Source organism: Hemitrygon akajei, chromosome 10, assembly GCF_048418815.1.
Source record: "Hemitrygon akajei chromosome 10, sHemAka1.3, whole genome shotgun sequence".
In the NCBI taxonomy this organism is placed as follows: Eukaryota; Metazoa; Chordata; class Chondrichthyes; order Myliobatiformes; family Dasyatidae; genus Hemitrygon; species Hemitrygon akajei.
The window spans coordinates 23,009,630-23,024,105 of record NC_133133.1 but is presented as its reverse complement, the minus strand read 5'-3'; positions in this window follow the sequence as shown (position 1 = coordinate 23,024,105).

The window sequence follows — 14,476 nt, the reverse complement described above, 5'->3', positions numbered from 1 at the left end:
ATCAGCGAACTTCTGCACATGGCAGGACTCTGAGTTATATTGGAAGTCTGATGTGTACAGGGTGAACAGGACCGGAGAGAGTACGGTTCCCTGCGGCGCCCCTGTGCTACTGACCACCGTGTCAGACCTACAGTCTCCCAACCGCACATACTGAGGTCTATCTGTCAAGTAGTCCACTATCCAATCCACCATGTGAGAGTCTACTCCCATCTCCGTTAGTTTGTGCCTTAAGATCTTGGGCTGGATGGTGTTAAAGGCACTAGAGAAGTCAAGGAATGTAATCCTCACAGCACAACTGACCCCCTCTAGGTGAGAGAGTGATTTGTGCAGCAAATACGTGATAGCATCCTCCACTCCCACCTTCTCCTTATATGCAAACTGAAGAGGATCCTGGGCGTGCCTGGTTTGTGGCCTCAGATTCTGTATTATCAGCCACTCCATGGTCTTCATCACGTGCGACGTCAAGGCAACAGGTCTGAAGTCATTCAACTCCTTTGGTTGTGGTTTCTTCGGTACCGGGACAATACAGGATGTCTTCCACTGTCTGGGTACTCTTCTCTGCTCCAGGCTCATGTTGAAGATGCGCTGTAGTGGTTCTCCCAGCTCAGTAGCACAGGCCCTCAGTAATCGTGGGGAAACTCCATCCGGTCCAGCCGCCTTGCTGGTACAGATCTTCCTCAGTTGACCTTCCACCTGTGCAGCCGTAATCCTGGGCTTGGGCAAGGTCTCCTGTGAGTGGCTATTTTCCTGTGAGGGAAGTAAGCCTGGTGTGGATTTCTGCGGTGAGGATGAGATTGTGCTGTCGAACCTGTTGAAGAAGTTGTTCAGCTGGTTCGCTTTCTCCACATCTCCACTTATGTTCGCCCTCCGCTTTGCACCGCATCCGGTGATGATCTTCATCCCATCCCACACCTCCTTCATGCTTTTTTTCTGCAGCTTTAGTTCTAGCTTCCTCCTATACTGCTCCTTTGCCCCCCTCATCTGTACTCTGAGTTCCTTCTGAACTCTTTTAAGCTCCAACCGATCACCATCTTTAAAGGCCCTCTTCTTCTGGTTTAGGAGGCCTTTGATGTGACTAGTGATCCAGGGCTTATTATTGGGATAGCAGCGAACAGTTCTAACAGGGACAACTGCATCCACACAAAAGTTAATATAGTCCGTTGTGCATTCAGTGACCTCCTCAACGCCCCCACAGAGCCATTTACACTAATCCTAATCTTAAAACTTAAAAGTAAATTTATTACTGAAGTATATATAACTAATAGGATGTATTCTGGAGTTATGGTATATAGCAAATATTAATTTCAGCAGCAGTCTTCAGATTTGAAGACCATAAGACATAGGAGCAGAATTAGGCCATCTGGCCCATCGAGTCTGGTCCGCCATTCAATCATGGCTGATCCTTTTTTTCCTGTCTCCTCCTCAACCCCAGCTCCCGGCCTTCTCCCCATAACCTTTGATGCCATGTCCAATCAAGGACCTATCAATTTCTGCCTTAAATACACCCAACGACTTGGCCTCCACAGCTGCCTGTGGCAACAAATTCCACAAATTCACCACCCTTTCGCTAAAGAAATTTCTCCACATCTGTTTTGAAAGGGCGCCCCTCTATCCTGAGGCTGTGCCCTCTTGTCCTAGACTCTCCCACCATGGGAAATATCCTTTCCACATCTACTCTGTCTAGGCCTTTCAACATTCAAAAGGTTTCAATGAGATCCCTCCTCATCCTTCTGAACTCCAGCGAGTACAGATCTAGAGCCATCAAATGTTCCTTCATTCCTGGAATTATCCTTGTGAACCCCCTCTGGACCCTCTCCAATGCCAGCACATCTTTCCCAAGATGAGGGGCCCAAAATTGTTAACAATGCTCAAGGTGAGGCCTCACCAATGCCTCATAAAGCCTCAGTATCACATCCTTGGTCTTGGATTCTAGACCTCTTGAAACTAATGCTAACATGGCATTTGCCTTCCTCACCACCAATTCTACCTGAAAGTTAACCTTCAGGGTGTCCTGCACAAGGACTACCAAGTCGCTTTGCATCTCAGATTTTTGGATTTTCTCCCCATTTAGAAAAAAGTCCGCACATTTATTTCTACTACCAAAGTGCATGACCATGCATTTTCCAATATTGTATTTCATTTGCCACTTGCTTGCCCATTCTCCTAATCTGTCTAAGTCCTGCATCCTACCTGTTTCCTCAACACTACCTGCCCCTCCACCAATCTTTGTATCATCTGCAAACTTGGCAACAAAGTTTGGTAGTCTATCATCTAAATCATTTATATACAACATAAAAAGAAGTGCTCCCAACACCGACCCCTATGGAACACCACTAGTCACTGGTAGCCAACCAGGAAAAGGATCCTTTTATTCCCACTCGCTGCCTCCTACCAATTAGCCAGTACTCTAACCATGTTAGTAACTTTCCTGTAATACCATGGGCTCTTAACTTGTTAGGCAGCCCCATGTGTGGCGTCTTGTCGAAGGGCTTCTGAAAGTCCAAATATACAACATCCTCTGCTTCCCGTTTATCTATCCTACTTGTAATCTCCTCAAAGAATTCCAACAGGTTCACCGGGAAGGATTTTCCCTAAAGAAAACTATGCTGACTTTGTACTATCTTTTCCTGTGTCACCAAGTACACCATCACCTCATTTTTAACAATTGACTCTAACATCTTCCCAACCACTGAGGTCGGGTTAACTAGCCTATAATATCCTCTCTGCTGCCTTCCTCATTTCTTAAAGGAGGAAGCAGCATATTTCCAAGTGGATTACAGATTGAATTTAAAACGCAGCTCAGAACTACGATCTGCAGATTGGGATTGATTGCAAACCAGGAAACAACCATTCATTTGAGATGTTTGAATGCAGCTTGAGAAACAGAGGTTCAGGGGAATTAACATTCATTTTGGGTGTCTGGGGCGCTGGTGTGAAGACAGAGTGTGTGAAAACTATATGTAATTCAAAGGAAGCATTGTAGATACATTTTAACTGTAGAATTGTCCTGCAGTTACCTTTGATCTTCAGCATGTAAAAATGCTATGTAATATTGGGCCAGGCAGGCTTCTTCTTCCGAGAGTGTCTCGACAATGAAGGTTGCTTGTTGGGCTGAATAAAGACTTCAGTATCCACTGGCTTCAGTGCTGACTTAGTTCACAGTCACAACACAGTATATGCCCAAAGTTCAAAGTCGAGTTATTCAAATTCCTGGGGACTAGCATTACCAATACAATGAAGTGGGACAAACACTTTATGCTCATCACTAGGAAAGCTCAGAAGAAATTGTTCTTCCAATACCAGCTTAGGAAACTTAACATCTCAGGGCATATCATTGTAAATTTTTACTCCACCATCATTGAGACCACCTCTACCACCGTCTGGTTCCCACCAGCTCCTCCCTCTCCGAGGCCAGGTTGCAGCAAGTGGTCTGCTTAGCGGAGAAGATCATTGGCTAACAGCTACTGTACTGACATTAAAAGAACTGTTCATTGCCAGAGCGAAGAACAGAGTTGAAAATATTACTGCTGACTCCATCCACCCTAGCAGTCACCTATTCACTAAATTCCCATCAGGAAATTCCCAACACTCTCGGAAGAAGAGGCCTGCCTGGCCCAATATTACATAGCATTTTTACATGCTGAAGATCAAAGGTAACAGCAAAACAATTCTACAGTTACAATGCATCTACAATGCTTCCTTTGAATTACATATAGTTTCACACACTCTGTCTTCACACCAGCGCCCCATCAGACACTACAAGCCCACCACCACTGGGACTAAACGTTGTCTCAGAAGCTTCTATGCCGTAGCTATCCAACTTCTCAACAAAATTCACTCAGGTGTAATATCCTAGATGTCCCTGTATAACATCGTTAAGTGATCCATCCTGCTCTCTTTGTTCTGTTGATAATTATTTAGTCTGTTCCATATGTTCACATTTATTTAAGTTTATTGACGTGTGCGCATGTGACCATTCTGTTAAAAGTTTATTGCTCATGACTACACTGTCATCTTGCAAATTGTTGGTGGCTATTGTGTTGTCTCTCCTGTTCTTTATGCTTGGCACTGAACCACAATCAATTCTGTTATGTTTCACGTACTGGCAATAAAATGATTCTGATTCTGAGAACCTGCTCAAAGAAAATACCCACACAAGACCATCAAATACCCAATGTATTATCAAAAAGAACAAACCATGCAAACAGTAAGAAGTAAACAAATGACATTAGTCCCTGTCCCTGAAACTGAGTCCTTGTCACTGTGCCGATTGCTGCCGAGCCAGTTCAGTGCTGAAGCACCCCGATCAGATTTCACAAATAGCAGAAAATAAGTCTTCAAAAGCACAAAGAATGTGAACTGCTGATTCCCAGAAAATGTGCCCACAGTCATGGAGCCAGTGAGACAAGTGAAGCCGTCCAGTAGCCTGATAGCTGCAGGCTACAGAATCAGTTCAGCATTGCAGATCACTGCTGCTGCCACCGTTCAGTGCTGACCTGCTTTGATCAAGTCACACAAACAGTAAAAAAAGGGAAGCAAACAAAAACACAAGGAACATGAACTTCATTCCTGAAAGTGAGTCCACAGCTGCTCAGCGCATTCTGCACTGATGCGAATGGAGCATGATTTTTACAGGGCGACATCTGCACAAAATATTAATACAAAACACTCCTGCCCTGCTTAGCTATTAATTCCAACTCAAAATAGAATGCCTCTCAACTCAAATATGTTACTGCTCTCTAATCATCTATTCATTATCTATATGCTATCTAATACTATAAGACCATAAGATATAGGAGCAGAATTAGGCCATTTAGCTCATTGAGTCTGCTCTGCCATTTCATCATGGCTGATCCAATTTTCCTCTCAGACCCAGTTCCTGCCCCACCCCCCCATATCCATTCAGAAAGGGAGGATAGGCAGGTGATAGAGAAGGGACGAGCTCAGTCCAATGGTTTGAGATGGGTCTATTTTAATGTGAGGAGCATCATGAATGAAGTGGATGAGCTTAGAGCGCGGATCAGCACTTGGAGATACGATGTTGTGGACATTACAGAGACTCGGATGGTGCAGAGGCAGGAATGGCTACTTCAAGTGCCAGGCTTTAGATGTTTCAGAAAGGATAGGGAGGGAGGCAAAAGAGGTGGGTGCTTGGCACTGTTGATCAGAGATAGTGTCACGGCTGCAGTAAAGGATGAAGTCATGAAAGGGTTGTCTACGGAGTCTCGGTGGGTGGAAGTTAGGAATAGGAAGGGGTCAATACCTCTACTGCATGTCTTTTATAGACCACCCAATAGTAACAGGGACATCGAGAAGCTGATAGTTAGACAGATTCTGGAAAGGAGTAATAATAACAGGGTTAACACGAGGAAATCTGCAGATGCTGGAAATTCAAGCAACACACACAAAATACTGGTGGAACGCAGCAGGCCAGGCAGCATCTATAGGGAGAAACGCTGTCGACGTTTCTGGCTGAGACCCTTCATCAGGACTAACTGAAAGGAAAGATAGTAAGAGATTTGAAAGTAGGAGGGGGAGAGGAAAATGCGAAATGATAGGAGAAGACCGGAGGGGGGAGGGGTGAAGCTGAGAGCCAGAAAGGTAATTGGCAAAAGGGATACAGAGCTAGAGAAGGGATAGGGTCCTGGGATGGGAGGCCTAGGGAGAAAGAAAGGGGGAGGGGAGCACCAAAGGGAGATGGAGAACAGGCAGAATGATGGGCAGAGAGAGAAAGAAAAAAAGGAGGGGGAAAAAAAACTAAATATATCAGGAATGGGGTCGGAAGGGAAGGAGGGGCATTAACAGAAGTTAGAGGTCAATGTTCATGCCATCAGGTTGGAGGCTACGCAGCTGGTATATAAGGTGTTCTTCCTCCAACCTGAGTGTGGCTTTATCTTGACAGTAGAGGAGGCCATGGATAGACATATCAGAATGGGAATGGGACATGGAATTAAAATGTGTGGCCACTGGGAGATCCTGCTTTCTCTAGCGGACAGACCGTAGGTGTTCAGCGAAATGGTCTCCCAGTCTGCGTCGGGTGTCACCAATATATAAAAGGCCACACTGGGAGCACCGGACGCAGTATACCACACCAGCCGACTCACAGGTGAAGTGTTGCCTCTCCTGGAAGGACTGTCTGGGGCCCTGCATGGTGGTGAGGGAGGAAGTGTAAGGGCAGGTGTAGCACTTGTTCCACTTGCAAGGATAAGTGCCAGGAGGGAGATTGGTGGGAAGGGATGGGGGTATGAATGGACAAGGGAGTCTATTCATAATAACAAGGTTGTTGTGATGGGAGATTTTAATTTCCCGAATATTGGTTGGCATCTCCCTAGAGTGAGGGGTTTTGATGGGGTAGAGTATGTTAGGTGTGTTCAGGAAGGTTTCTTGACACAATATGTAGATAAGCCTACGAGAGGAAAGGTTGTACCTGATCTGGTATTGGGAAATGAACCTGGTCAGGTGTCAGGTCTCTCAGTGGGAGAGCATTTTGGAGATAGAGATCACAATTCTATCTCCTTTACCATAGCACTGGAGAAGGATAGGAACATACAAGTTAGGGAAATGTTTAATTGGAGTAAGGAGAAAGATGAGGCTATCAGGCAGGAACTTGGAATCATAAATTGGAAACAGATGTTCTCAGGGAAATGTACGGAAGAAGTGTGGCAAATGTTCAGCGGATATTTGCATGGGGTTCTGAGTAGGTATGTTCGAATGAGACGTGGAAAGGATGGTAGGGTACAAGATCCATTGTGTACAAATGTTGTTGTAAATCTAGTCAAGAAGAAAAGAAGAGCTTACGAAAGGTTCAAAAAACTAAGTAATGACAGGTATCCTAGAAGATTATAAGGCTAGCAGGAAGGAGCTTAAGAATGAAATTAGGAGAGCCAGAAGGGACCATGAGAAGGCATTGGTGGACAGGATTAAGGAAAACCCCAAGGCATTCTACAAGTATGTGAAGAACAAGAGGATAAGACATAAGAGAACAGGACCAATCAAGTGTGACAGTGGAAAAGTGTGTATGGAACCAGAGGAAATAGCGGGGCTACTTAATAAATACTTTGCTTCAGTATTCACTACAGAAAAGGATCTTGGCAATCGTAGGGATGACTTGCAGTGGACTGAAAAGCTTGAGAATGCAGATATTAAGGAAGAGGAAGTGCTGAGGCTTTTAGAAAGCATCAAGTTGGATAGGTCACTGGGACCAGACGGGATATTGTGGGAAGCGAGGGAGGAGATTGTTGAGCCTCTGGCAATGATCTTTGCATCATCAATGAGGACAGGATAGGTTTTGGAGGATTGCAGATGTTGTTCCATTATTCAAGAAAGGGTGTGGGGATAGCCCAGGAAATTATAAACCAGTGAATCTTACTTCAGTGGTTGGTAAGTTGATGGAGAAGATCCTGAGAGGCAGGATTTATGAACATTTGGAGAGGCATAATATGATTAGGAATAGTCAGCATGGCTTTGTCAAAGGCAGGTCGTGCCTTATGAGCCTGATAGAATTTTCTGAGGATGAAACTAAACATATTGATGAAGGTAGAGCTGTAGATGTAGTGTATATGGATTTTAGCAAGACATTTGATAAGGTAACAGATGCAAGGCTTATTGAGAAAGTAAGGAGGCATGGGATCCAAGGGGATATTGCTTTGTGGATCCAGAACTGGCTTGCTCACAGAGGCAAAGAATGGTTGTAAACGAGTCATATCCTGCATGGAGGTCGGTGACCAGTGGTGTGCCTCAGAGATCTGTTCTGGGACCCCTGCTCTTCGTGATTTTTATAAATGACCTGGATGAGGAAGCGGAGGGATGGGTTAGTAAGTTTGCTGATGACACAAAGGTGGGGTGTGTTGTGGATAGTGTGGAGGGCTGTCAGAGGTTACAATGGGACATTGATAGGATACAAAACTGGGCTGAGAAGTGGCAGATGGAGTTCAACCCAGATAAGTATGAGATGGTTCATTTTGGTAGGTGAAATATGATGGCAGAATATAGTATTAATGGTAAGACTCTTGGCAGGCTGGAGGATCAGAGGGATCTTGGGGTCCGAGTCCATAGGACGCTCAAAGCTGCTGCGCAGGTTGACTCTGTGGTTAAGATGGCATACGGTGCATCGGCCTTCATCAATTGTGGGATTGCGTTTAAGAGCTGAGAGGTGATGTTGCAGCTCTATAGGACTCTGGTCAGATCCCACTTGGAGTACTGTGCTCAGTTCTGGTCGCCTCACTACAGAAAGGATGTGGAAACCATAGAAAGGGTACAGAGGAAATTTACAAGGATGTTGCCTGGATTGGGGAGCATGCTTTATGAGAATAGTTTGAGTGAACTCAGCCTTTTCTCCTTGGAGCAACAAAGGATGAGAGGTGACCTGATAGAGGTGTACAAGATAATGAGAGGCAATGATCATGTGGATAGTCAGTGGCTTTTCCCCAGGGCTGAAATGGCTAGCACGAGAGGGCATAGTTTTAACGTGCTTGGAAGTAGGTACAGGGGAGCAGTCGGGTAATTTTTTTATGCAGAGAGTGGTGAGTGCATGGAATGGGCTGCCAGTGGCGGTGGTGGAGGCAGATATGATAGGGTCTTTTAAGAGACTCTTGGATGGCTACATGGAGCTTAGAAAAATAGAGGGCTATGGGTAAAGCCTAGGTAGTTCTATGGTAGGGACATGTTCAGCACAGCTTTGTGGGCCGAAGGGTCTGTATTGTGCTGCATGTTTTCTATGTTCTGTGCCCTGTCCAATCAGGAATCTATCAACCTCTGCCTTAAATATACATTAAGACTTAGCCTCCACAACTGCTTGTGACAAAGAATTCCACAGATTCACCGCTCTCTGCCTAAAGAAATCCCTCTTCATCTCCATTCTGAAAAGACACCCCTCTTTTCTAAGGTCAAGTCCTCTGCTCTTAAACTTTCCTATCATAGGAACCATCCTCTCCATATCCATTTGATAAGCTTCAATGAAGTCACCCCTTATTTTTCCGAATTGTAGTGAATGCAGGCCCAGAGCCATCAAACCCTTTTCATATGACGTCATTCAATTTTCATGAACAATATACAATTTAATACAACTATTTGCATAGATATCCACAGCATAGCAAATTTTGGATTGTCCTACACAGGCCTAAAGATTTAATTGCATTGGAGAATTACTCTTGCTCCTCTGGGATAATATCTTTCCTGACCAGAGAGGTCACCTTGCCTGGCAGGTGAGGCTTGTGGCTGTGAAATAATCCCCTTTTCTGTGGCAGTTGCAGGAGTTGAATCTGGGACAGCAGGAATGTTTCTGACAGATCTGAATAGCTTTCTTCTGAACATGTTGGCATTCCAAACAGTGCGTGGCAAGCTGCTTGATCTGCTAATCTATCCCAGGCCACCAGACAAAGCTTTGAGCCAACACTTTAATTCTGATGCAACTTAGATGACTGTCACATAACTCCTCCAACACTCAGCGCTCACCATGGATGGCACAACAACTGACAATTTCTGTCAAGGGCAAGTTCATCCTGGTGCTGATAAAAATAGGGAAACTGGAATTTCTGATGCACATTCTAGCCATTTTGGATTGCCATGTATACCTGAGACAGTGCTGTGTCTTTCTTGGTTTCGATTTGGATCAGCCCTGTTGCAATAGAGAGAATTTTGATATGCATTAGGGAGAACACGTCAAGAGGAGTGCCCTCTTTTGTAAATATTTCAGGTTTTCCCCTTTTTCCATTTCCATGATTATTTGTCCTCTTGAATTCGATCTTGTAATGCTGTCCCCAACAAAAAGAGCCCATCTATACATTCATGGTGCTGCTGTTGGTGGAGCACCCTTTTATAGATTAAAAATGGACATGAGAGGTTGACGAACAGTAATGAGGGTATACTTTCTCCCTTACAAGTAGTAGTGGAAAAGGTTTACACCCCAAACCTGACTCAAGGCTTCTCCATTAACCAATGCATAATTTTTCTCTGTAGTGGGAAGGCAATGTGATTGAAAGGTTATGGGCTTTCAATTCCATCACTCAATTTCCAGTTAAGATGGCACTACTGAACGCTTGTGACAGCTCACTTGTAGTTAAAAAGGCAGAAAGTTTGACAAAAACATCACAAAAAGCATCTTTCCAGGTGTAAATTGTGTTGAGTTGTCGCCACAGTGAGGAGGTGAGTGATGGCGAGGCAAGCTTGGGGGATGAGCCAAGATGTTGTGCTGCAGAATTGTTGCAGAGAAAGTGAGCCATTCGGAGAGGAGAAGTCGGGTCAGAGGAGATTGGATGCTCATACCACTGGCTTGGGTGCAAGGTTCAATCACTCTGGGTGCTGAGCTGATTTGAAAAGCCTGAGAGTGGCTTTAGTCTGGGTGGTGAAATCTGGGACCAGAGTGAATGGCTGGGCACTGTGGTCTAGGCCCCAAGACCTTCGCAGTAGCCAGGTCTATGATCCCCTGTTTAGACAATTTAATTTTAGACAATTTTAGACAATCAGCCAAGATCAGAAGTGGAGCCAATTTTGCTCGCTCTCTGCAATGTTCACTCTTCTCTCCAGAGTGCTGAAGCCTTTCGCTGTCTGTTGTTTGGTTAATTTAAGTGCCAGCCTAGATAGCCTGAAAAGACACCGTGTTGGGATATGAGGTGAAAGCCGATTTCACTCGCTCTCAGCAATGATCACTCATGTCTCTAGGGCACTGAGGCTATGAAGACTGCCCTGGCCGCTGTGCTGCATGTCTGCTAATACGATAAACTGATAAGTGAAGCTTTGGGCCTACTCTGGGGTTTGGATCTGAGTACTCAATTTGGTTCGGAATGGTGTTGTTCATTTAAATTGTCTGCATGATTTGTGTTTTTTTCCCTTTCTCTTGCGCAATGGATGCTAGCCTTTATATATTTTTTCTCTTTAATTCGGTTCTTTCAAGTTTCTTGCCTTATGGCTACTTGTAAGCAAATAATTCTCTAGGTTGTATAATTGATATACTCTCTGATAATAAATATACATTGAATCTTTGAATCATAAGGTGAAATAATTGTACCTGGACCTTAAGGCAAGGTGTCATAGTCAAATTTCAATGGACGATGTGGATCATAATGTCTGCCATCACCATTTCCTTTGCCTTTTGGAAAGTCACATCACACTTGCCTATTGCTGTTTCTTCCCAATCTGTAACTATAAGTTCAATGGGTGGAGTACAGTAACTGGGTTTGGCAGGAACATGTTATAGTAATTAACAAATCCTATAAAGGGCACAACTGTGACACATCCTTGGTCTTGGAACATCCACCACTACTTGAATTTTGCCAGCAAACATGTAATACTTGTGAGTCTGTGGTGTGACCACTGCAAGTGATGCCTGGGTTAAAGAATTCACACTTGTTGCATCATGTTCTGAGCATAGAGTCTTCTAATCTTTTTAACACATTTTGAAATTTTGTAGATGTTCTTTGTTAATGTTATGTTACTGTTAGTAACAATATCATCCAGGTAACACTGAGTCCCTGGGCAGCCTTGCAGCTCCTAGTTCATAGCTTTCTGCCAGATGCTACTCCAATAATAAGTCTATTATAGCAATAAAGCTCTTAGTGAGTGCTTATGTTGAAAAGCACTTTAGACTCTTCTTCCATCTCCATCTCTAGGGACGTCTCAGCTAAGTCCACTTTGCTGAATTGTTTCCCTTCTATAAGGTTTGCAATGACATCTTCTATCCTGGGCAGAGTGTATTGATCTACGTTCAGTACTGGGTTGATGGTGACCTTAAAATCACAGCAGATCCTGACAGAACCATTGTTCTTGGCTTCAGGAGCCACTGGTGTTGCCCATAGTCTCACTCAACCTTGGAAAATATTCCTTCATCCTCCATCTGATCCAGGTCACTGGCTACTTTATCACGGATGGCATAAGGCACCAGATAGTGCTTTGTAAAACTTTGTTGTGGCATTTTCAATTAACACCATTTTACCCTTGTACATATTTGAGTTTTCCAATACCATCCTTGAAGACTACTCTGGCATCATCTGGTACCTTTCTTAATCCATTTTCAGTTGACTCTTTTGCAGGGAATGTAACATGCAACTGGTGGATGGATCTCCAATCAAGTTGTAGTTATTTCAGCCAATCAGGCCCCACAATGCTGGCCCTCCTATTTCTACCACATGCAAGCCCAAGGTGGCTTGTTGGTTGTTGTATTTCAGTGTTGCATATGTCCTTATCAGGTGAGCTGTCTTTTCTCCAGTATAAGTACTTGGTTAGATATCTGCAGGCTTCATTCCAGTAACTTTGAAATGTTGTTCAAATTCACTTTGTGGAATGACTAAGACAGCTGATTCAATGTCCAATTCTATTATAATTAATTTGTCATTCACTTCTGGTGGGGTAAGCCATATTACTTGTGTCTTGGTCGTTGTCATATTGTAAATCTCAAGGCTACGCAATCCTATGTCACTCTAATCATTATCAAATTTTTCAGCATACAGATTAGTGCTTTTTTTGGAAGTGCAACTTGACTTATTATCTTTTTCTCTTCCCTGTGGAGTCCACTTATTTTTGTCTGCCCAGCATGTGTCGTACTGTGTTGCATTTTCTGCAAGCTTTGCTGTTAAACATATACTGGTCTGGTGTATGTGAGGTCGTTCCATGATGGTACCACAATTTGCTTGGCCAGGCAGGTTTCTGTTTGAATGTTGCAATTTTGTTCATGCTTATTTTCATTCATGACTACAACTCAATTGCGTCTGCTTGCTGTTTCCATTAAAACAGTGATTTTGACTGCTCCTTTAATTGTGCTGCAGTTAGGAGCCGTTTTTGAATGCTTTCTTGTAAGATTCCACAAACTAAACTCACTCTAGGTGCTTCATTAAACCCATCACTAAACTGACAATACTCAGTCAATTTCTTCAATTCAGTCACGTACATTGAAATGTTTGTGCTCCTTTCCATAGATGCTGCCTGGTTTGCTGAGTTCCTCCAGCATTTTGTGTGTGTTCCTTAGATTTCCAGCATCTTCAGATTTTCTCTTGTTTGTGATTGGACTCCCCTTCCTTTTGATTCCACTTACAACTCCCAAAGCATTCTGCAATGAACAGTGGCTTTGGTTAGAAATGTTCCTGCATTATGTTCACGATATCAGCAAAGCTCATTTCTACTAGTTTGTTTGGAGCAATTAAATTTCTAAGCAAACGGTATGCTCTTCTGCCATTGCACTCAACAAAACTGGCACTTGCTTTTCATTGGCTATTCCATTTCCTTTAAAATACTGCTGAGTTGGTTCAATATATGCCACCTGGTTAGCTCTTGTGCAATCTAACTTATTTCTCTTTCTGATGTAGCCAGCCATTTCAAAGATTCAAAAGTTCATTTATTATCAAAGCATGTATCCGTATACAATTCTAAAATTTGTATTCTCCAGATAGCCACGAAACAAGGAAAGAACATGTAAGTCTTTCAGAGAGAAACATCAAACATGCCCCATACAAAAAAGAATGCTATCCTGATCCTCAATCCCCCCACCCCACACAACACAGAACAGGAAAATCGACACCCAAACAACCTCTCCCTCACACAACAAAACTGAAAAGGAACAGGTAAAAAAACTAACACAGAATATAAAAACCATAAGTCTGGAGAAGTCCACAGTTCATTAATGCAGTAGTCCAATCTGTAAATGCAGAACCACGATACCATCCTCCGATATCACCAACATTCATTGAAAGAGCTGGACACCACACAAGGAAAAGAGGCCTACCGTCTACCACAGCGAGCCACACAACGATAGGCCGCTCGCAGACTGCACCTCCAGCAGCGATCATAAGGAGGGCAGACGGTGCTGAAATTCTCGCTCATCTTCTGCATTAGCCTCAATGTCTGAATCTTCCTCGATGCTTCAATGGGTGATTACTGGACACTTTAAATAGCGAAGTGGAGTCATGCATCGGCTTGTGTCCTGTCTTGAAGTTTCCTCACATCGAGGCAGTCTGAGTACGTGTTCGTTTCCCGGAATCTTCTCAGAGCCAGCAAAATGTTGGATCGCTCCAAGCTGTAAATTGCAGGCTCTAACAGTCCCAGAAACTCAATTAAGTTGAAAAACAGACATAAAAGGAGTGAAAAAGCTATTTTCATTTGCTATCTGGAAGATGTTGACCGAAAGAGCTAAGTACACTGGTGCCATCTTGACCCTGTTTTATGCTTGTTTTTCATTTCTCATTATTCCCACCTGGTATTCAATGTTTAGGAACCCATGAATTTTGTCCATTTTCTGCCTTTATTTTAACTCAACCATCTCTCTTCCTCTTCCAAAGAGGCATAAAGAGCATAGCAGCACCTCTACTTCATTAGAAGTTTGCGAAGGTTCTACATGACATCTAAAATTTTGGCAGCCTTCTATAAATGTGCGGTGGAGAATTTATTGACTGGTTGCATCATAGCCTGGTATGGAAACACCAATGTCCTTGAACAGAAAATCCTATGCCATCAAAGGTAAAGCCCTCCCCACTACTGGGCATATCTACAT